The sequence below is a fragment of the Eschrichtius robustus genome, chromosome 1 (assembly GCF_028021215.1).
Source record: "Eschrichtius robustus isolate mEscRob2 chromosome 1, mEscRob2.pri, whole genome shotgun sequence".
NCBI classification, from domain to species: Eukaryota; Metazoa; Chordata; class Mammalia; order Artiodactyla; family Eschrichtiidae; genus Eschrichtius; species Eschrichtius robustus.
Window position 1 is genome coordinate 93699656 of NC_090824.1, and position 20678 is coordinate 93720333.

Sequence of the window (20678 nt, forward strand, 5' to 3'; positions counted from 1 at the left end):
ATGAGATTCATATGTGTGGACTTGAGTGTGATGGCTGCTACCTGTGTTCATTATTTTTTTTTTTTTTTTCAACTTCAGTCCACCATTATAGGTCCGTCTCTCAAAGTAAGAATAAATTCTGCAATAATTGCTGGGAATGGGAAAAGTGCATCTTAACAGAAACTTTCGTGGAGTCAGCTGGGCCCCAGGCTTTGGATTCTCTTCTCTTTCAGTTCCAAGGACATTTATCTTGTAATGATTGTGTAAAAGGCATGGTTTAAGTAGTTATAGAAAATACAAGGATCAATAAAACAGTATCCTTGTTTCAAGAGCTTGTACTCAAGGAGGGATGTCAGTGGTGTCAGCAGTGGTGAAAAACACTGTTTTTGCAAGGTGTGTGTATAATTTTTAAGTCAACTTTTCATTTTAGGGTAGATTTAGATTTACATAAAAGTTATGAAAGATGGTATAGAGACTTCTGGTATATTCCACACCTAGTTTTCCCTATTATTAGCATCTTGCTTTATTATGGTAAATATTATAGTTAATGAACCAATATTGATACAGTAATTACATTTTTAACTAAAATCTATACTATAGTCAAATTTCCTTTTTTTTTTTTAACTTAATATCCTTTCTCTGTTCCAGGATCCCATCCAGGATACCATGTTGCATTTAGCCATCATGTGTCCTTAGGCTCCTCTTGTCTTGTTACGACAGTTTCTCAGACTTTACTTGTTTTCAATGATTTTAACAGTTTTGAGGAGTACTAGTCAGGTATTTTGAAGAATGTCCCTCAACTGGGATTTGTATGATGTTTTCCTCATGATTAGCCTGAGGCTATTGGTTCTGGGAAGAAGACAAAGAGAGAAGTGCCACTTTCATCACATTATATAAAGAGTAGATGCTATCGACATGACTTATCCCTGTTGATGTTTATCTTGATCACCTGACTGAGGCAGTGTTTTTCAGATTTCTTCACTGTAATCCTTGTGATTTTTATGTACCCTTTACCTTGACCAAATCAGGATTATGTAGAAGCTTCCTTGGACTTTCTAAGATTAGCCTCTCCAAACCCTGAATCAGCTCACTTTCCTCACATTTCCAAGATTTCCTATGTATCTTTTTGTCTTTTTGCATGCCAGATATTTGTCTGATGTCATCCATGAAGAAATTGCAATTTTAAGAGTAGAGGGTGTTTTGTTTTGTTTATTGTTTTTAACTAGTGACTCAGGTTATCTATGAAATCAAATACTTTATTTTGAAAGCAATCAGGCTAAGGAATCCAAAAATAAGACTAATGATTAATTTTACAGATTCACAAAATTCTAAAAAGTAGCTTAATTTCAAGTTAGAGATGTAATGCACATCATTGTTTAAAAAGTTGGAAAACAGAGAATTTTAGAAAAAAAAACCTGTAACTATCAAGAGATACTGCTACCAACTGATTACCTTCAGTCATTTTTCTACATTTCTAAATATATATATATTTATCCATGTATCTACATATCTTCATTCTCTTTTGATTTTGGGAGATGATCTTATAGGTATAGTTTTGTATTTTGTTTTTTACCCTGAATTTTTCTCATTAAACTTTGTTTTAAAGGGTCTCAAAATTCAAGATTTTTGGTCAAGTTGTTTCCATTAAAAAGTACTGATTTTAAAAACTAACAACTTAAAATTGCCACAGAAAAAAAGCCAAATGATCCACAAAACATCCTCTTTTCCCTCTGAAGGTGTTGAATTGCATTGTTATCATTAACCAAATTTTGCTATTAAATGGTCAGTTGAGAGAAACAGTTCTGAGACCTTCTACCACCAGTCTGACTAAGACTAGGATGGCAGGTATTAGGGATAATATTATTTTAGCCTACTAAGTTTTATGAGCAGACTTAGTGAACTTACCCGCTCCAGCAGCTTTCTTGTCCACTGGTTTGATGACACGCACAGCAGTGGTCTATCTCACGTCACAAACAGCCAAATGACCCAGCGGAGGATAGCCAGAGTTCAACACATGGGCTTCCAAGAAGCACGTCAACCATGTCAGCAACCAGATTTCAAGAATTCGAGGCCATCTTTTAGCTTCTTGCCAGAGTAGTGATCAATCTTCTCCTTCAGCTCAGCAAACTTGCAAGTAATGTGAGCTGCCTGACAATTCAGCACAGGTTCATAGCCAGCACTGATTTGGCCTGGGTGGTTTAGGGGAATCACCTGAGCACTGAAGCCAGCTGCTTCCAATAGTGGGTCATTTTTTCTATCACCAGCCACAATGCCAGGATGAATATTTTTGACAGGCAAATTCTTGACATTGAAGCCTACACTGTCCCCCAGAAGAGCTTCACTCAAAGCCTCATGGTGCATTTCAACAGACTTTACTTCAGTTGTAATGTTGACTGGAGCAAAGGTGGCCACCATGCCAGGTTTAAGAATACCAGCTTCCGCCTGCTGCAACTAAGATCTGGCACAACCAAATTAATTAATTAATTAATTAATTTAAAAAAGAGACTCTTTCCAATATGGTAACAATTCACAAGTACTGGGGTTTAGAACTTAAACATATCTTTAAAAAGAAAAAAAGAACACCAGTTTCCACTCAACCCACAGGGACAGTACCAGTACCACCAATTTTGTAGATGTCCTGGAAGAACAAACCTAAAGGCCCGTCAATTAGAAGAATTGGTGGGCATGCCACAATCTGGAGATTTGAGCACTGTGGTTCCACTGGCACTGCCATCTTTATGGGTGACTTTTGTTCCCTTGAACAAAGGCATATTTGTACTTGGCTCCAGCATGTTTTCTCCATTCCAACCAGAAACCAGCACAAAAGCTGCCGTGTCTGGATTATAGCCAATTTTCTTAATGTAGGTGTTGACTTCCTTAACGATCTCCTCATTATCTCTCTGGCTGAGGAGTAGCTCAGTGGAATCCATTTTATTAACACCAACAATTAGTTGTTTCACAACCAGTATGTAAGCCAGAAGGGCATGTTCATGGGTCTGCCCATTCTTGGAGATACCTGCTTCCAATTCACCAACACTAGCTGCAACAATCAGTACAGGAGAGTGAGTATGAGATGTGCCTATAATCATGTTTTTGTTAAAGTCCCTGAATCCTAGGGCATCAATGATTGTCATGTAATACTGGTCTCATATTTTCACATGGAATTATCAATGGTGATAGCAATTTCATTAAGCATTCAGTTTACCCAAGACCCAGGCATACTTGAAGGAGGTCTCTCCCATCTCAGCAGCCTCCTTCTCAAACTTTTCATTGGTTCTTTTGTCAATCCTACCACATTTGTAGATCACATGGACAGCAGTGGTGGACTTGCCTGCATCTATGTGTCCAATGATGTTGATGTTAATATGAGTCTTTTCTTTCCCCATCTTGGCTTAGATTTAGTGGTGGTTTCCATGGCACCTGTGTTCTGGAAGCAAACATGTTGCAAAAAAGCTGCACTAAAATTAAATATGGAGGATTTCCCTCAATTAAGTTTAAAAAAAAACGGCCAACTCCAGTATAAGCATTTAATCATACATTTAGTGTTTGGAATTTTAGTTAGGGAATTTATAATTATTTCCTCTCTCATCAATTCTGTGATGAATATATTTGATGTATCTTTTGAATAATCTTTAAATGCATTTTTTTATTATTTCCTTATTATAGTATCTATGTCACTAGAATTCACATTCCTGGAGGTGGGCTGGATTGTAAATTCAAAGATTACCATCTTCCTTTTGTTGACCTAGAAATAGGACCATTGCTGTAAGACAAGGAAAAAAACCTCACTTATTTGGGGGTGTTAGGAATAGCAATTCAGGAGACACAGATTTGGGTAGAAACCCAAATGTGCTTCAAGAAGAGTTAAAAACCAAAGAGTTTTAACAGGAAAAAGGAAGAAGCTTACATAAATTTTTTTGCAAGAATTATGATTGATGTTGGCAGACTGGAGACATTCTTGTCTGTACATGGTTGGTTGCTAAGGCTGTTACTCTGAGAGAGTTCGATGTGCAAGCATTCTTTAAAGATGTTGTGGCCCAGTTCAAATTCATGTTCCATCTGGGTGGAGATGTGCATAGGCCCTGCTTTCCCAGTGGCCTCCTGGCTCCATTTTACTGTTCTGTTGGCATTACAGACTCCATTTTATTCATTTCTTCACACTTTTTTGGAAAATCAAGGTAACTAAGCTGGTGCCTCTGAAGGAATAGAATCTGACATAATGCACTTTCACCTCTAAGATTCCATGATACTATGATCATTGGCTATTTTTTCAAGTTTTTTTAATGGATTATAATATTTTATACATATATGTGTACCTATAAAATAAGGAATATATATAAAGTGTATATATACTTTAATGTGGATTTTACAACTTAGACTATGATCCTACAGAAATTAAAATACAGATTTCCTCAGAAACTGCATAAATTATTGAGTTAGATATTTCAAATTACATGTTCCGTATAAGTTACTCAGGAAGAAATAAGAAAATACCAGAACACTGTTTTGGGAAAAGTAAGTAGAACTTGAATATTAGCTGGTGTGATTCTTTCAGTCAGATTCTATAAACATAGTTGAAAACAGCCTAGATTACAAGGTAACAAGTCAGTAATACATGCTCACCACTTCAAATCAAGCTCTCAAATGCAGGCATTGGAAATATGAAGTGATTCTCCCAGTATAGTTCATGCGGTTCTAGTCTTAATTGCTACTGTAGTGAGATTCATTTTAATCCTATTATTGATCTAAGAAATAGAGAGTTTGGATAGGGTCCAGAGGAAACGAGAATTAATAAAAAACCAAAACCGATTAATGTGTTGACTAGGAAACATTGAACTCATTGGGGTTATTGAGTTTGGAGCAGGCTAAGGAGAGACTTAATATCAGTTTCTGACTATATAGGTGAGACTATGGTATGATTAACTGTGTGTAACTGATTTCATTTTCCACCGAGGAAAAGGCACATTTACACGAGCATGGATTTGCCTTGGTCATTGAGAAGATATAAAAGGCTAGGAGACAGCTACAATTTGTCATCAACCCTAGGATGCACTGTAGCCAGGGGAAAGAAGGCTCATAGCTTATCAGGAGAGGCCCCAAGAAATGAATGGAATTGCAGTACAGAACAGCATGCAGACAGGAAGTGATATCTGCTTCCCAATCACACAAGTTTTAGATGGTACCACAAATAATGATGAGGAAACCTTCTGTCCATGAAGAGCAAACCTCCCAATACCAAGCCCCACTCCATCCTGTTCAGTCTTTTATAATTGGTTTGGGGGCTGTTGAATATGGGCCACTGTCTTCTCTGTTATTCTTTGCTTATTGTACATTAGCAGGAATAGACTGGTATCGATTCCCTTTGTTTATGTAGACAGCATCTGTGAACTGCAGCATGATCTTTCAGCTCATGTAATACACATGCAAAATATGTATGTCTGTGAGTCACACGGATTTAGAAAAATGTTCTTCTACTTTCCTCCAGTATAACAAGTTACTCTTTTGGAGTATATTAAGCACTTTTGGGAACTTCTTTTGGTCATTGAATGAATAACTCATTATTTGGAAAATTAATGCCTTAAATTATATTATGTAGTAAGTCCAAGTTGGTGGGTTACACAAATTCTGAAACTTGAGGTAGCAGTATTATACATTCTTCCTGAAGAATCAAGAATAGAGTGTTATATGGATAAAAGAATGGTGATGAAAATGCTGATTTTAATAGTCAGGGGACCACTTTGTCTGATATTTAACTCAGGTTAGGTGCAGTCCCTGCGTGATCTCTTTGTTTTCTTGTTGCTCTTTGACTCAACCATAACCCCTCCACTTAGACCCTGTTCTTGGACTCTGCTTCTTTTCCTTTCCTCCTTCAAATTTTCACTGTCTACTAAATTCGTCTTTTGAAACAACATAGTGTAGTGCGAAGGCCTTCTGCTTAGACCTTGTGCTTTTGAGTCACCTAAATATGGGTTTGAAAGCAGCTCCATCTCTTTCCTAGTTCAGAATTTTCATCAAGTTTTTCGAGACTCAGTTTCCTCACCTGTGAAATTAACGTAATACTATCTATAATGTAGGGGTATAGGGAGGATTAAATGCAGTAATATTTGTAACAGATCTACCCCAACTGGCACATATTAAAAGTAAACATTTCTAGGAAAAAAATAGCTGTTTTTTAAAATATGATCACTTACTTCAGTTCTAAGATACTACTGATCATTCAATAAATATTTATTGAGCACTTATAATGTCACAGCTTTGTGCACAATAGTGCACAATAGGTTGTGCTGGATAAATAGTTACTAAAAATCATAATAATGATAAAATATAGGTATGTTTCTCTTACATTCATGGAGCTTATAATAGGTTATGATTCACCATTGGTTTAATAATAGCTTTTCAGGAAACAAATGACAATGGAGATACGACGACCCAAAACCTATGGGACGCAGCAAAAGCAGTTCTAAGAGGGAAGTTTATAGCAATACAAGCCTACCTCAAGAAACAGGAAACATCTCGAATAAACAACCTAACCTTGCACCTAAAGCAATTAGAGAAAGAAGAACAAAAAACCCCCAAAGCCAGCAGAAGGAAAGAAATCATAAAGATTAGGTCAGAAATAAATGAAAAAGAAATGAAGGAAACAATAGCAAAAATCAATGAAACTAAAAGCTGGTTCTTTGAGAAGATAAACAAAATTGATAAACCATTAGCCAGACTCATCAAGAGAAAAAGGGAGAAGACTCAAATCAATAGAATTAGAAATGAAAAAGGAGAAGTAACCACTGACACTGCAGAAATACAAACGATCATGAGAGATTACTACAAGCAACTCTATGCCAATAAAATGGACAACCTGGAAGAAATGGACAGATTCTTAGAAATGCACAACCTGCCGAGACTGAACCAGGAAGAAATAGAAAATATGAACAGACCAATCACAAGCACTGAAATTGAAACTGTGATTAAAAACCTTCCAACAAACAAAAGCCCAGGACCAGATGGCTTCACAGGCGAATTCTATCAAACATTTAGAGAAGAGCTAACACCTATCCTTCTCAAACTCTTCCAAAATATTGCAGAGGGAGGAACACTCCCAAACTCATTCTACGAGGCCACCATCACCCTGATAGCAAAACCAGACAAAGATGTCACAAAGAAAGAAAACTACAGGCCAATATCACTGATGAACATAGATGCAAAAATCCTCAACAAAATACTAGCAAACAGAATCCAACAGCACATTAAAAGGATCATACACCATGATCAAGTGGGGTTTATCCCAGGAATGCAAGGATTCTTCAACATACGCAAATCAATCAATGTGATACACCATATTAACAAATTGAAGGAGAAAAACCATATGATCCTCTCAATAGATGCAGAGAAAGCTTTCGACAAAATTCAACACCCATTTATGATAAAAGCCCTGCAGAAAGTAGGCATAGAGGGAACTTTCCTCAACATAATAAAGGCCATATATGACAAACCCACAGCCAACATTGTCCTCAATGGTGAAAAACTGAAACCGTTTCCACTAAGATCAGGAACAAGACAAGGTTGCCCACTCTCACCGCTATTATTCAACATAGTTTTGGAAGTGTTAGCCACAGCAATCAGAGAAGACAAAGAAATAAAAGGAATCCAAATCGGAAAAGAAGAAGTAAAGCTGTCACTATTTGCAGATGACATGATACTATACATAGAGAATCCTAAAGATGCTACCAGAAAACTCCTAGAGCTAATCAATGAATTTGGTAAAGTAGCAGGATACAAAATTAATGCACAGAAATCTCTTGCATTTCTATACACTAATGACGAAAAATCTGAAAGTGAAATTAAGAAAACACTCCCGTTTACCATTGCAACAAAAAGAATAAAATATCTAGGAATGGAATAAACCTACCTAAGGAGACAAAAGACCTGTATACAGAAAATTATAAGACACTGATGAAAGAAATTAAAGATGATACAAATAGATGGAGAGATATACCATGTTCCTGGATTGGAAGAATCAACATTGTGAAAATGACTCTACTACCCAAAGCAATCTACAGATTCAATGCAATCCCTATCAAACTACCACTGGCATTTTTCACAGAACTAGAACAAAAAATTTCACAATTTGTATGGAAACACAAAAGACCCCGAATAGCCAAAGCAATCTTGAGAACAAAAAATGGAGCTGGGGGAATCAGGCTCCCTGACTTCAGACTATATTACAAAGCTTCAGTAATCAAGACAGTTCGGTACTGGCACAAAAACAGAAATATAGATCAATGGAACAGGATAGAAAGCCCAGAGATAAACCCACACACATATGGTCACCTTATCTTTGATAAAGGAGGCAAGCATATACAGTGGAGAAAAGACAGCCTCTTCAATAAGTGGTGCTGGGAAAATTGGACAGCTACATGTAAAAGTATGAAATTAGAACACTCCCTGACACCATGCACAAAAATAAACTGAAAATGGATTAAAGACCTAAGTGTAAGGGCAGACACTATCAAACTCTTAGAGGAAAACATAGGCAGAACACTCTGTGACATACATCACAGCAAGATTCTTTTTGACCCAGCTCCCAGAGAAATGGAAATAAGAACACAAATAAACAAATGGGACCTAATGAAACTTAAAAGCTTTTGCACAGCAAAGGAAACCATAAACAAGACCAAAAGACAACCATCAGAATGGGAGAAAATATTTGCAAATGAAGCAACTGACAAAGGATTAATCTCCAAGATTTACAAGCAGCTCATGCAGCTCAATAACAAAAAAACCAACAACCCAATCCAAAAATGGGCAGAAGACCTAAATAGACATTTCTCCAAAGAAGATATACAGATGGCCTACAGACACATGAAAGAATGCTCAACATCATTAATCATTAGAGAAATGCAAATCAAAACTACAATGAGATATCATCTGACACCGGTCAGAATGGCCATCATCAAAAAATCTAGAAACAATAAATGCTGGAGAGGGTGTGGAGGAAAGGGAACACTCTTGCACTGTTGGTGGGAATGTAAATTGATACAGCCACTATGGAGAACAGTATGGAGGTTCCTTAAAAAACTACAAATAGAACTACCATAAGACCCAGCAATCCCAATACTGGGCATATACCCTGAGAAAACCATAGGTCAAAAAGAGTCATGTACCAAAATGTTCACTGCAGCTCTATTTACAATAGCCAGGACATGGAAGCAACCTAAATGTCCATCGACAGATGAATGGATAAAGAAGATGTGGCACATATATACAATGGAATATTACTCAGCCATAAAAAGAAATGAAATGGAGGTATTTGTAATGAGGTGGATGGAGTTAGAGTCTGTCATACAGAGTGAAGTAAGTCAGAAAGAGAAAAACAAATACAGTATGCTAACACATATATACGGAATCTAAGGAAAAAAAAAAGGCTATGAAGAACCTAGTGGCAAGACGGGAATAAAGACACAGACCTACTAGAGAATAGTCTTGAGGATATGGGGAGGGGGTGGGGTGAGATGTGACAGGGTAAGAGAGTGTCATGGACATATATACACTACCAAATGTAAAATAGATAACTAGTGGGAAGCAGCCGCATAGCACAGGGAGATCAGCTCGGTGCTTTGTGACCACCTAGAGGGGTGGGATGGGGAGGGTGGGAGGGAGGGAGATGCAAGAGGGAAGAGAAATGGGAACATATTGTATATGTATAACTGATTCACTTTGTTATAAAGCAGAAGCTAACACACCATTGTAAGGCAATTATACTTCAATAAAGATGTTTAAAAAAAAATAATAATAATAGCTTTTCAGGGAAAATAAGAAATGATACACATTAAACTATATATTAATTTTAAGGTACATCATGATTTCAGAAATACGTTGTGTGAAAAATGCATACCTTATAATAAAAAATATTGTATAATTATTGTCCCACTCAAATTTAAAACGGATTCATTTCTGAATACTGGTCATCATCATCTTGAATTTTTCTTGGTTATATTTGTTCTATTCTGCAGCCAACCTATGTCTCTTCAGTTGCCCTCATAGGCTCCTCCCAATCCTGAAACTTCAGGCCTTGCTCCTGCCTTTGTTGCCCATTGTTCTGCTAATGCTGTGGGCTATGCCTGAAAACTCTAGTCTTGGTGAGGTGTCACATTCAAAAAGAAGCACAGTCACGTGACCAAAAGTAATTTAATACAACTCCAATAATCACTTTTTGCTGCCTCTCTTGTAGAACATGAAAGAACGTTTAATCTCCAATGCAGCACATCTCTGCACCCCATTCCTTCCCTCCCTCTACATCTCTCAACTTGCTCAGCCTCTCCAAAGCCTCTCTTTCTATCTCTCCCATTCTTAATATTCTTCTCAATATTTTTTCACCTCTGTGATTAAAATCAGAAAAGAAGGAAATGCCAATTAGGCATTAAGAAGGAAGCAGAGGCTGTGAATGTTTATTCAGACATTAATAATTTTGTTTCTGTCATGCAGTTGTTGCCTTTTGCTACTCTCACCTAAGGATTGGGCACAATGAGACAAATCAGGATAAGGAGTGAGGACGGGATCAGCTGAAATTTTGGGGAGAACTGACAGAGTTGGTCCTTGCAAATGCCAAACTCCACTTGAGCACATCTCTGTACCCTTGGCAATTGGGTCTCCTTTACTCTCCCAAGCAGACCTTAAGGACAATCTTAGTCTTGGGCAGGAGCAACAAACATCTGTGGAAGCTGCTCATTGGTTCAACATGAATTTAGTTTTACTGCTGGTTCCCCTGACACTTAAGATCCATTTCTGTGGTAACACTGTGTTTATCTGATACCCTAGTATCAACCCTGATTGAGTTCTAAGTACCAATTATTTAAGAATCTTCAGGACATTGAGGGTTAACATAATAGCCGTGTAACAATCATTCAATAATGTACAAGGCTAGCAAAACACAAGAGTATTGATATTAGAAATACTCATCATTTATTATAATAATTTGGCCTTGGCATTAATACTTTGCTATCTTGTAATTTATCATGTGCTTATTGATGTTTTGTTATGCAATTTTTAAAATGGAGGATGTCAGCATATTGGATTCACTTTATTAAAATAAGTACTGAATTTTGGGGGAAGTTGGCTTCTAGGTCTGCGACAATATGCTTTAGAGAAAACTGCTTCTTCAGATTTGTCTCATGTACCTTAGATCTTCCATATAGATAGGAAAACTGCACAATCTATAGTAAATTAGGACAGTGATATTATTGGGTTAAACCATAGCTTAATTATTCAGTTACTTGAGGCTACATAATCATCCAGCCATATCTTTTGATAATGTTCCTTTAAACTCATTGGGACTAACCAAATTTAGAATAATGTGCTGTCATGTCACTTCTAAGAAACATTTTGTGTGCTGTCCTTGGTGACTGGTTAGTGATGCCTGAGAGAATATTGTTTGTGTGAATTTCATTAATTATTTTACTTCAAAATGATGAAAGTGTTTTTTAAAAATTCAGATGAGATCTAAAACAAAACCAGACATAATTTGGGATTCAGAGCCACTAAGGATTTGTTTCAGGAGCAAAACTGTTTCCATGGAGTTGCAAAGTGTATCTGAAGCTCATAATTTAGTTAAAATTATCAAGTATTTGTAAAGTTACTGTGTTCAAAATATGTTAAACATTTTCATAGAGACTCTCAGACATTTGAGATCAGAAAAAATTGGTTTTAAGACAGCCAAATGTTGAAAATGGAAGTGATTGTTATTCCATAACTGCCACTGCAAGTCTCACTGCATAATTAAGCTAGAGTTGTTAAATGTTCCCTAGAGGATCCAATTCAGCAACATATATCTCACCTCTAGATTTATCTCTCATAGTCCTATGAGTCATGGGGGCCTTGGGTGATCAACTATTTACTTATATTATTATGCTGGACATCCAGCCATAGCATTTGTGTTTTATTAAGGACAACTGATATTTCCTCAGAGTTTGGGGTTTTCCAAGTAAATAAATATAATTACTTGTCTCTCTTTCCATGAACTATCTGCAACATAGATAAATTATCACTATGTACATAGTGATATCTGTATAGTAACTTCACGGGCCAAAGTATGGAAACAGGTAGAGCCATGGTTAACTGACACTGGTGTTAGAACTCACACTTTCATTTACAATTTTTATAAATACAACAAAAAATTGCACTTTAAAGCAAAATATTACTGTGAACCAATCTATAATGAAGAGTGATAGTATTTTAAGTACAAGGCTAGAAAAAATAAAGATACCTAAGTACAATTGTATACTTTCTTATTAATTGTCAACATTAATAATCACTGCTTAAAATAATTATAGTTTGACCTCTGAGGTTGGGTAAGATAATTAACCCTCAAAACTTTATTAGAGTAAAAAGCCATTTGGTGGAGACAGCTCTGATACTTCAGGGTTTCTGCATGGATTTTTTTACTCTTTTAATCATTTCACTATGCAGATTGGTACTCAGTCCTCTTATCTTCTTGCTCTCAGATTTCCCAACTTGCATCCTCTACTTGTGGCAAAGTATATAGTGAGAGGAAACTTTAAGAAGGTCTGTTTTCCAAATGCGATGTCTTCAGTTCCATGTCATTCATCTTATCCCAAGTCCTCATTCGTAGAAACTAATATTGTTGTGAGGTAAGTGTACAAATTCAGATCTTTATTACTAGTGTTACATGTCATTTTCCATTTCTAGCCAAAGATTATATGAAGGTGCGTTTCCTTCTCTTCTTCATAGTATATTTTCATCAAAAAATGAAACATGTTCTCCAGTCGTATTTCAGGACCTAGTTTAGATTCCACCTATCTCTTAAAGATTTCCCTGATAATTCTAGCATAAAACTTCCCTTTTCTGAAGTTTTATAATTTTTTATTATTTTCATTATGCACTTTGTATTCTGACTACTAGCAGTACTCTGTTTTCTTTATGAATCTTTGAATATGCATATAGAAGTTGAGTGACTTTTATGCTGAAAAGATGACATGTGTTTTTATTCCCCAGGGTGCTAAATACATTATAAACTCTCATTACAAACCTTATGTTTTAGAGATAATTTCCAATGATATATACCGAGACTTTCTTGTCTTTTTAAATTTTATTCTTTTTGGGTCCAATTGACCAGTTGATAAGCTGAGGCCCAATAAGCATCTGATTGGGCATTTATGCCTATTGCCATTCATATTTTCTCAATTGTATTAAAATTAGGAAATGGCTGGTAACAGCATTTTCACTTCTGTTGACAAACTAATTTTATGTCATTTTAGCAGACAGCCAAGATGCCAAGATGTAATAATTCATTCTTGACTTACTAAAATCTAATACAAATTATTACTTTTATCCCAAACATGATTCTGCTTTAACCTCAGGACCTTGAAGCTCTATTTATCCCCTCTTGCCTTCTGAGTAATTTTTGTTTAGTATTTTAGTACTACATGTATTTTAACTGCAAAAGACATTATAATTATAATTTTGTAGAGTAAATATTCCTTAAAAATGACCCAATAATATTTTTCTTTCTCTTTTTCCTTGTCAAGGTTTCAACTGGGATGAATTTCCATTTGCCTGAAGAACTCCCTTTAGATGTTCTTTTAGTATAGATCTAGCAAAAAAAATTCTCTTAGACTTTCATCTGCAAATGGCTTTATTTTACCTTCATTTTTGAAAGAAATTTTTATTGCATGTAGAATTTTTAAGTTGGAGTTATTTTCTTTCAGTGATTAGAGATGTTACTCTATTTTTTCTGGCTTGTGACAGTTCTGTTGAGAATTCAGCTGCCAGTCTTACACTTACTACTTTAAAAGTAATATATATTTTTAAAATTCCTGTCACTTTTTAGATTTCCTTTTTGTCCCTGATATTCTGCAGTGTTACTATGATATGCCTAGATGTTGTTTTCTTTGTGTTTTTCCTCCTTTGAATTGAGTTTTTCTTCACTGGAATTTTTTGGGTTGATGTCTTTTATCAGTTTTCGAAAATATTCAGTCACTGTCTCTTCAAATATTGTTCCTGCTTCATTCTTTCCCTTCTCTCCTTCTGGAACTCCAACTATAAGTGCCTTTGAGATGTTCCCATTTGTCCTATGTGTTCCCATGTTTTTATTTCACTTGCACAATGTTTTCCATTTTACTAATTCTGCTGTCTCCAATCTCTGATAAACCCATTTAATATGGTTCTTACTTACTTTTGTATGTATATATTTTTAATTTTTAAGTTCCAGAATATCCATCTGATTATTTTGTAGGTGTCAATTTTATGTTGAAACTCTCAACCTTTTTATTTATTTTGTGCATCTTGTCCCTTTTTTTAATATATAAATCATAGCTATTTTAGAATTCTTGTGTGTTAACACCATTATCTTGATCATTTGTGAGTCTGTTTATATTGTTGTTGTTTTTCTTCTTTTTCTATGATATTTTCTTGTCTCTTCTTATTTCTAATTTTTAAAAATTATACACTGGACATTGTATACTAGAGAGCCTTAGGGAATCCCAGTGATGTTATATTACCAGTGAGAGTTTCACCTTTCTATGTTAAGCAGATAGGATGAGGGGCAGATCATCTGAACTCAACAAGAAAGTGAGCTGAGTCAATGCAAGGTTGAAGATTTAGAAAGACTCAGTCTAACTCTTGTTCACCCTCATCTTTAGTTATGTCTCTCATGGAATATGTATTAAGAGATTTCACATATTTCTTCTCAGTCCTGAAGACTGTCAAGAATGTAGGTCTGCTCTTCAGAGATTCTCAGCCAAGCTTCTTAGCTTCCTGCCCAACGAGCCTTCAAATACGGTAAATGTTTTTAAAGATGGACTTAAACACAGGTTTTTCAGGAAAGCAAAGCACAAAGCAATTGCAGCAGATTTTACACTCCCTTTTTTTAGAAAATTTGGCCCAGCTAACCAGAGTCTCACCCAGCACTGGAACTCAGCAAATATCTTTATCGTCAAACTAGATGCCTTTCAAGATTCTAGTTTGTTCTTCAACTCACAGAAACATTTGGAATAATGCTTGACCAAATATCTGGTCACCTTGTGGCCTAGTCAAGCTGACACATACAAGTAACCATTACACTATTATTAAATTTATAACACTACAGATTATGATTAATGATGTTTTATAATATATAAATATGTATGTGATATAATTTATTAAACATTGTATCATATATTATTATGAGGACTATTTAAATTGGCATCCAAGGCCACCCAATATATGTGCTCAATTTATATTTGTTAATTATTAAAAATGTCTAATTCAAATACCAACTATTTTACGTAGAAATACAGTTAGCACTCACATTTTGGAACTCTTCTGCCTGTGTTAAAATCCTAGCCCTATCACCACTAGCTGTGTTTGGGTATCTATTGCCTTATCTATAAAATAATGAAAATAATAACTATGTCAGTAGGTTGATGTGAAGGTTAAATAAGATAACGACGAACCAGTGACTGGAACCTGACAGACACTCAATAGTTTGTGCAAAACATTGTCATCATCATCATCATCGTTGTTTTAATTATTTTTAATTCTGAGCCCTATTTCCTGTTCCAATCCATGTGCTCTGCTACTTTCAAACTTTCTTAACCCTATACACGCACTGCTCTAATGACTTTAACATAGTCTAAAATTGTAATTCTTTGGATATATTCATTGCTGAATATTTAGTTTTAGATTTTTAATTTTCTTTGACTAGGAATTGAGTGGTTTTAATCATCATCATCATCCTCATTATCATCATCGTTTTCATCATTCTCATCATTCATCATCATCATCATCATTTGCAGTAAATACATAGCAAACAGTATTTGTTGAATGAATGAATGCATAAATGAATGAGGAGTGAAGCTATTTCCTATATCTGCTGAGAGCGCAAAATAATAAAACATACTACACAGTATATTCAGCACCTATGTTTATGTTTGTTTTAGTTTTGTTCAGATCTATATTACTACATTAATTATCCAGAACCAATAAGAGAGAAAAAAAGGTTGACTTAATACTTAAATGATGTAGTAATGCAAATGAAAGCCAAATCTCTTCATGGCGTATAATGGGAAGGTCAGTGTTGCTTTAATTCAAATAAAGAATAGTGACAGAGAATTGAACGACCACAAGGCACAGAGTAGTTTAGGCATGGCAAACTCAATAGAATCTGTGTCATAGTAGTAATAGCATATCTGGGTTTGGAGTGCAGATTCATTTTCAGCAAAACAGTATCATCCATCACATTAAATTTTGTTAATTTGAATTTTATTGGTTCATTGTTCATATTTATTTTATGAACTACTTTGGTTTTTAAATTATATAAGAACTGATAAGCATAAGAATATATATTTAAGTTCATAGATTTCACATGTATTAATATTGAAGTAACATAATAATAAAATAATTTTGGACTTGGAGTTCATGAGACATTTTCCTTGGAAAGGAAACCACGCCTTACTTAGATTTGTGTAAGCACCATATGACTCAAGTACTTATTCAGTAGCACTTCATCTGAGCACAGCTTGTTAGCCTTTAGATTTGGATATATGTGCCCTCAGAAACAACACAGAAACATACCAAAGCCCAATATATCAGAGTTAATCTGTGATGCAGGCATCAGTCCAGCTGGTACGTTCTACTGCTGTGAGTACTTCACTCTATTTTCAGTGGTAATTTATTTGGCATTCAGATGGAGATCTTGTGTGGGAGTAACAAAATAGACTCAAGTCCTGAGCTGCCCAGTTCTCCTCCTAAGAGCCACCATGTGAAGATGCACAGCTTTGCACCTGAGACGGTTGGTAATTGCCTGTTCCTCTCCCCTCTTCTACATTTGTATGAACTCTCTTGAATAAATGACAAATAACTTCTGTTTTTCCCCTACTCCAACAACTAAGTCTCATAACTAGAATTTGCTACTTCTTTTAATACATTAAATTATCTGCTGATTCAAGCATCTTCAGGTCAAATGCATTAGAAAACAGCTAATTATGCTCTTTCCCATGGGTAAGAAAATCTTTAAATTTAACTAAAAGACCTTAACTCAATTCCTTCACATAAGGGTCTACTTCCCAATGGATTTTCTACAGGGTGACTTAAAGAACCAAGCTCAGTATTCAAACTAGCAGCAGCTATTACTTGTTATTTCTTCCTCTATAAAACAAAGTTGTTTTTGGTCGAAGGATACTTTGATCATTAATTTCATTCTCTCAGTTATGCCTCTGCATTCACTCTTAAAAGCATAGATTAATTGAGAAAGCTTATTTGCTGGTTTTAAAATTGTTTACTTTCTATATCTTGTGCCAATAAAGCATCTTAAACACAGAATACCATTTCTCAATCTCAATATTCTCTTTGGCATACTAATCAACACATAAGCAAAGGTGGTAGAAAAAAATCTTAAAAGAAGAGAAAAAAAATGTTAAGCACCACATCTGAGCCATGTAGGGTTCAAATATACAGGATATTCTGACTTTTATGAGAGAAAGCCACAAAAATACTTTTCTACTTCCCCTGTCTAAATTGGAAAATTGGAATAGAGAGAGCTATCTCAGATTAATATCTTCCAGAAAAGCGAAAAATCAAGGCAAATCATGTGTTTTTTCTTTAGTTTCATGAGTTTTACTTTTCTTTTTTGACTTAGAACAAACTTGTTTTTCACTAAAAATTGGCCATACACAGAAAAAAAAATCCAGATGTTGAAAGGAAGAAAGCAGTCTGGAAAAAAGCAATTATGTATTATCTGTAGGTGAGTTTCTCCCTCTCATCCAAATTCTGCCCCTCCTTTCTTACTCCCATCCCCCTTCTGTCCATTTTCTTCTCTTCCCTCCTTCTCTTCTTTCTCCCTTCCATATACATTTCTCCTTTTTCTTCTTGTTTGACCAACTACTTCTAGAAGACAGTTAGTATGTGAGCAACACAAGATACTTCCAGGTTCCTGTAATGGGCCAAACCCACTTCTAACTCCCATTCCTTTGTTTGAATCAGAGTCACTGGAGAGTAATTAATGATACTAACTGTTCTTACTAATGCAACAAGTAGGCATTGCGGAGCCATTGGAGATTTTTGAACAGAGAAATGCCATCAAGAAAGTGATCTTGCAGTTCTACCCACCACCAGAGCCTCCCATCAAGCCTCTTAGATAGCCTCAACCACCAGAGGGCAGACAGCAGAAGCAAGAAAAACTACAATCCTGCAGATTGTGGAACAAAAAACACATTCACAGAAAGACAGACAAGATGAAAAGGCAGAGGGCTACATACCAGATGAAGGAACAAGATAAAACCCCAGAAAAACAACTAAATGAAGTGGAGATAGGCAACCTTCCAGAAAAAGAATTCAGAATAATGATATTGACGATGATCCAGGACCTCGGAATAAGAATGGAGGCAAAGATCGAGAAGATGCAAGAAATGTTTAACAACGACCTAGAAGAATTAAAGAACAAACAAACAGAGAAGAACAATACAATAACTGAAATGAAAACTACACTAGAAGGAATCAATAGCAGAATAACCGAGGCAGAAGAACGGAAAAGTGACCTGGAAGACAAAATGGTGGAATTCACTGCTGCAGAACAGAATAAAGAAAAAAGAATGAAAAGAAATGAAGACAGCCTAAGAGACCTCTGGGACAACATTAAACGCAACAACATTCGCATTATAGGGGTCCCAGAAGGAGAAGAGAGAGAGAAAGGACCCGAGAAAATATTTGAAGAGATTATAGTTGAAAACTTCCCTAACATGGGAAAGGGAATAGCCACCCAAGTCCAGCAAGCGCAGAGAGTCCCATACAGGATAAACCCAAGGAGAAACACGCTGGGACACATAGTAATCAAGTTGGCAAAAATTAAAGAAAAAGAAAAATTATTGAAAGCAGCAAGGGAAAAACGACAAATAACATACAAGGGAACTCCCATAAGGTTAACAACTGATTTCTCAGCAGAAACTCTACCAGCCAGAAGGGAGTGGCATGATATACTTAAAGTGATGAAAGGGAAGAACCTACAACCAAGATTACTCTACCCGGCAAGGATCTCATTTAGATTTGATGGAGAAATCAAAAGCTTCACAGACAAGCAAAAGCCAAGAGAATTCAGCACCACCAAACCAGCTCTACAACAAATGCTAAAGGAACTTCTCTAAGTGGGAAACACAACAGAAGAAAAGGACCTACAAAAACAAAACCAAAACAATTAAGAAAATGGTAATAGGAACATACATATCGAAAATTACCTTAAACGTGAATGGATTAAATGCTCCAACCAAAACACACAGGCTTGCTGAATGGATACAAAAACAAGACCCATATAGATGCTGTCTACAAGAGACCCGCTTCAGACCTAGGGACACATTCAGAGTGAAAGTGAAGGGATGGAAAAAGATATTCCATGCAAATGGAAATCAAAAGAAAGCTGGAGTAGCTATACTCATATCAGATAAAATAGACTTTAGAATAAAGAATGTTGCAAGATACTAGGAAGGACACTACATAATGATCAAGGGATCCATCCAAGAAGAAGATATAACAATTATAAATATATATGCACCCAACATAGGAGCACCTCAATACATAAGGCAACTGCTAACAGCTATAAAAGAGGAAATCAACAGTAACACAATAATAGTGGGGGACTTTAACACCTCACTTACACCAATGGACAGATCATCCAAAATGAAAATAAATTAGGAAACAGAAGCTTTAAATGACACAATAGACCAGATAGATTTAATTGATATTTATAGGACATTCCATCCAAAAACAGCAGATTACACTTTCTGCTCAAGTGCGCATGGAACATTCTCCAGGACAGATCATATCTAGGGTCACAAATCAAGCCTCAGTAAATTTAAGAAAATTGAAATCAGATCAAGCATGTTTTCTGACCACAATGCTATGCGATCAGAAATGAATTACAGGGAAAAAAATGTAAAAAACACAAACACATGGAGGCTAAACAATACGTTACTAAATAACCAAGAGATCACCGAGGAAATCAAAGAGGAAATCAAAAAATACCTAGAGACAAATGACAATGAAAACGCGACGATCCAAAACCTATGGGATGCAGCAAAAGCAGTTCTAAGAGGGAAGTTTATAGCTATACAAGCCTACCTCAAGAAACAAGAAAAATCTCAAGTAAACAATCTAACCTTACACCTAAAGGAACTAGAGAAAGAACAAACAAAACCCAAAGTTAGCAGAAGGAAAGAAATCATAAAGATCAGAGCGGAAATAAATGAAATAGAAACAAAGAAAACAAGAGCAAAGATCAATAAAACTAAAAGCTGGTTCTTTGAGAAGATAAACAAAATTGATAAACCATTAGCCAGACTCATCAAAAAAAAGAGGAAGAGGACTCAAATCAATAAAATTAGCAGTGAAAAAGGAGAAGTTACAACAGACACCGCAGAAATACAAAGCATCCTAAGAGACTACTACAAGCAACTCTATGCCAATAAAATGGACAACCTGGAAGAAATGGACAAATTCTTAGAAAGGTATAACCTTCCAAGACTGAACCAGGAAGAAATACAAAATATAAACAAACCAATCACAAGTAATGAAATTGAAACTGTGATTAAAAATCTTCCAACAAACAAAAGTCCAGGACCAGATGGCTTCACAGGTGAATTCTATCAAACATTTAGAGATGAGCAAACACCCATCCTTCTCAAACTCTTCCAAAAAATTGCAGAGGAAGGAACGCTCCCAAA

General features: G+C 35.7%; 1 pseudogene; it reads right to left on the reverse strand.

Annotated features, from left to right (window-relative positions):
- Positions 1-1852: 1852 nt before the first annotated feature.
- On the reverse strand, positions 1853-3365 carry LOC137762328 (elongation factor 1-alpha 1 pseudogene; annotated as a pseudogene).
- Positions 3366-20678: the final 17313 nt, after the last annotated feature.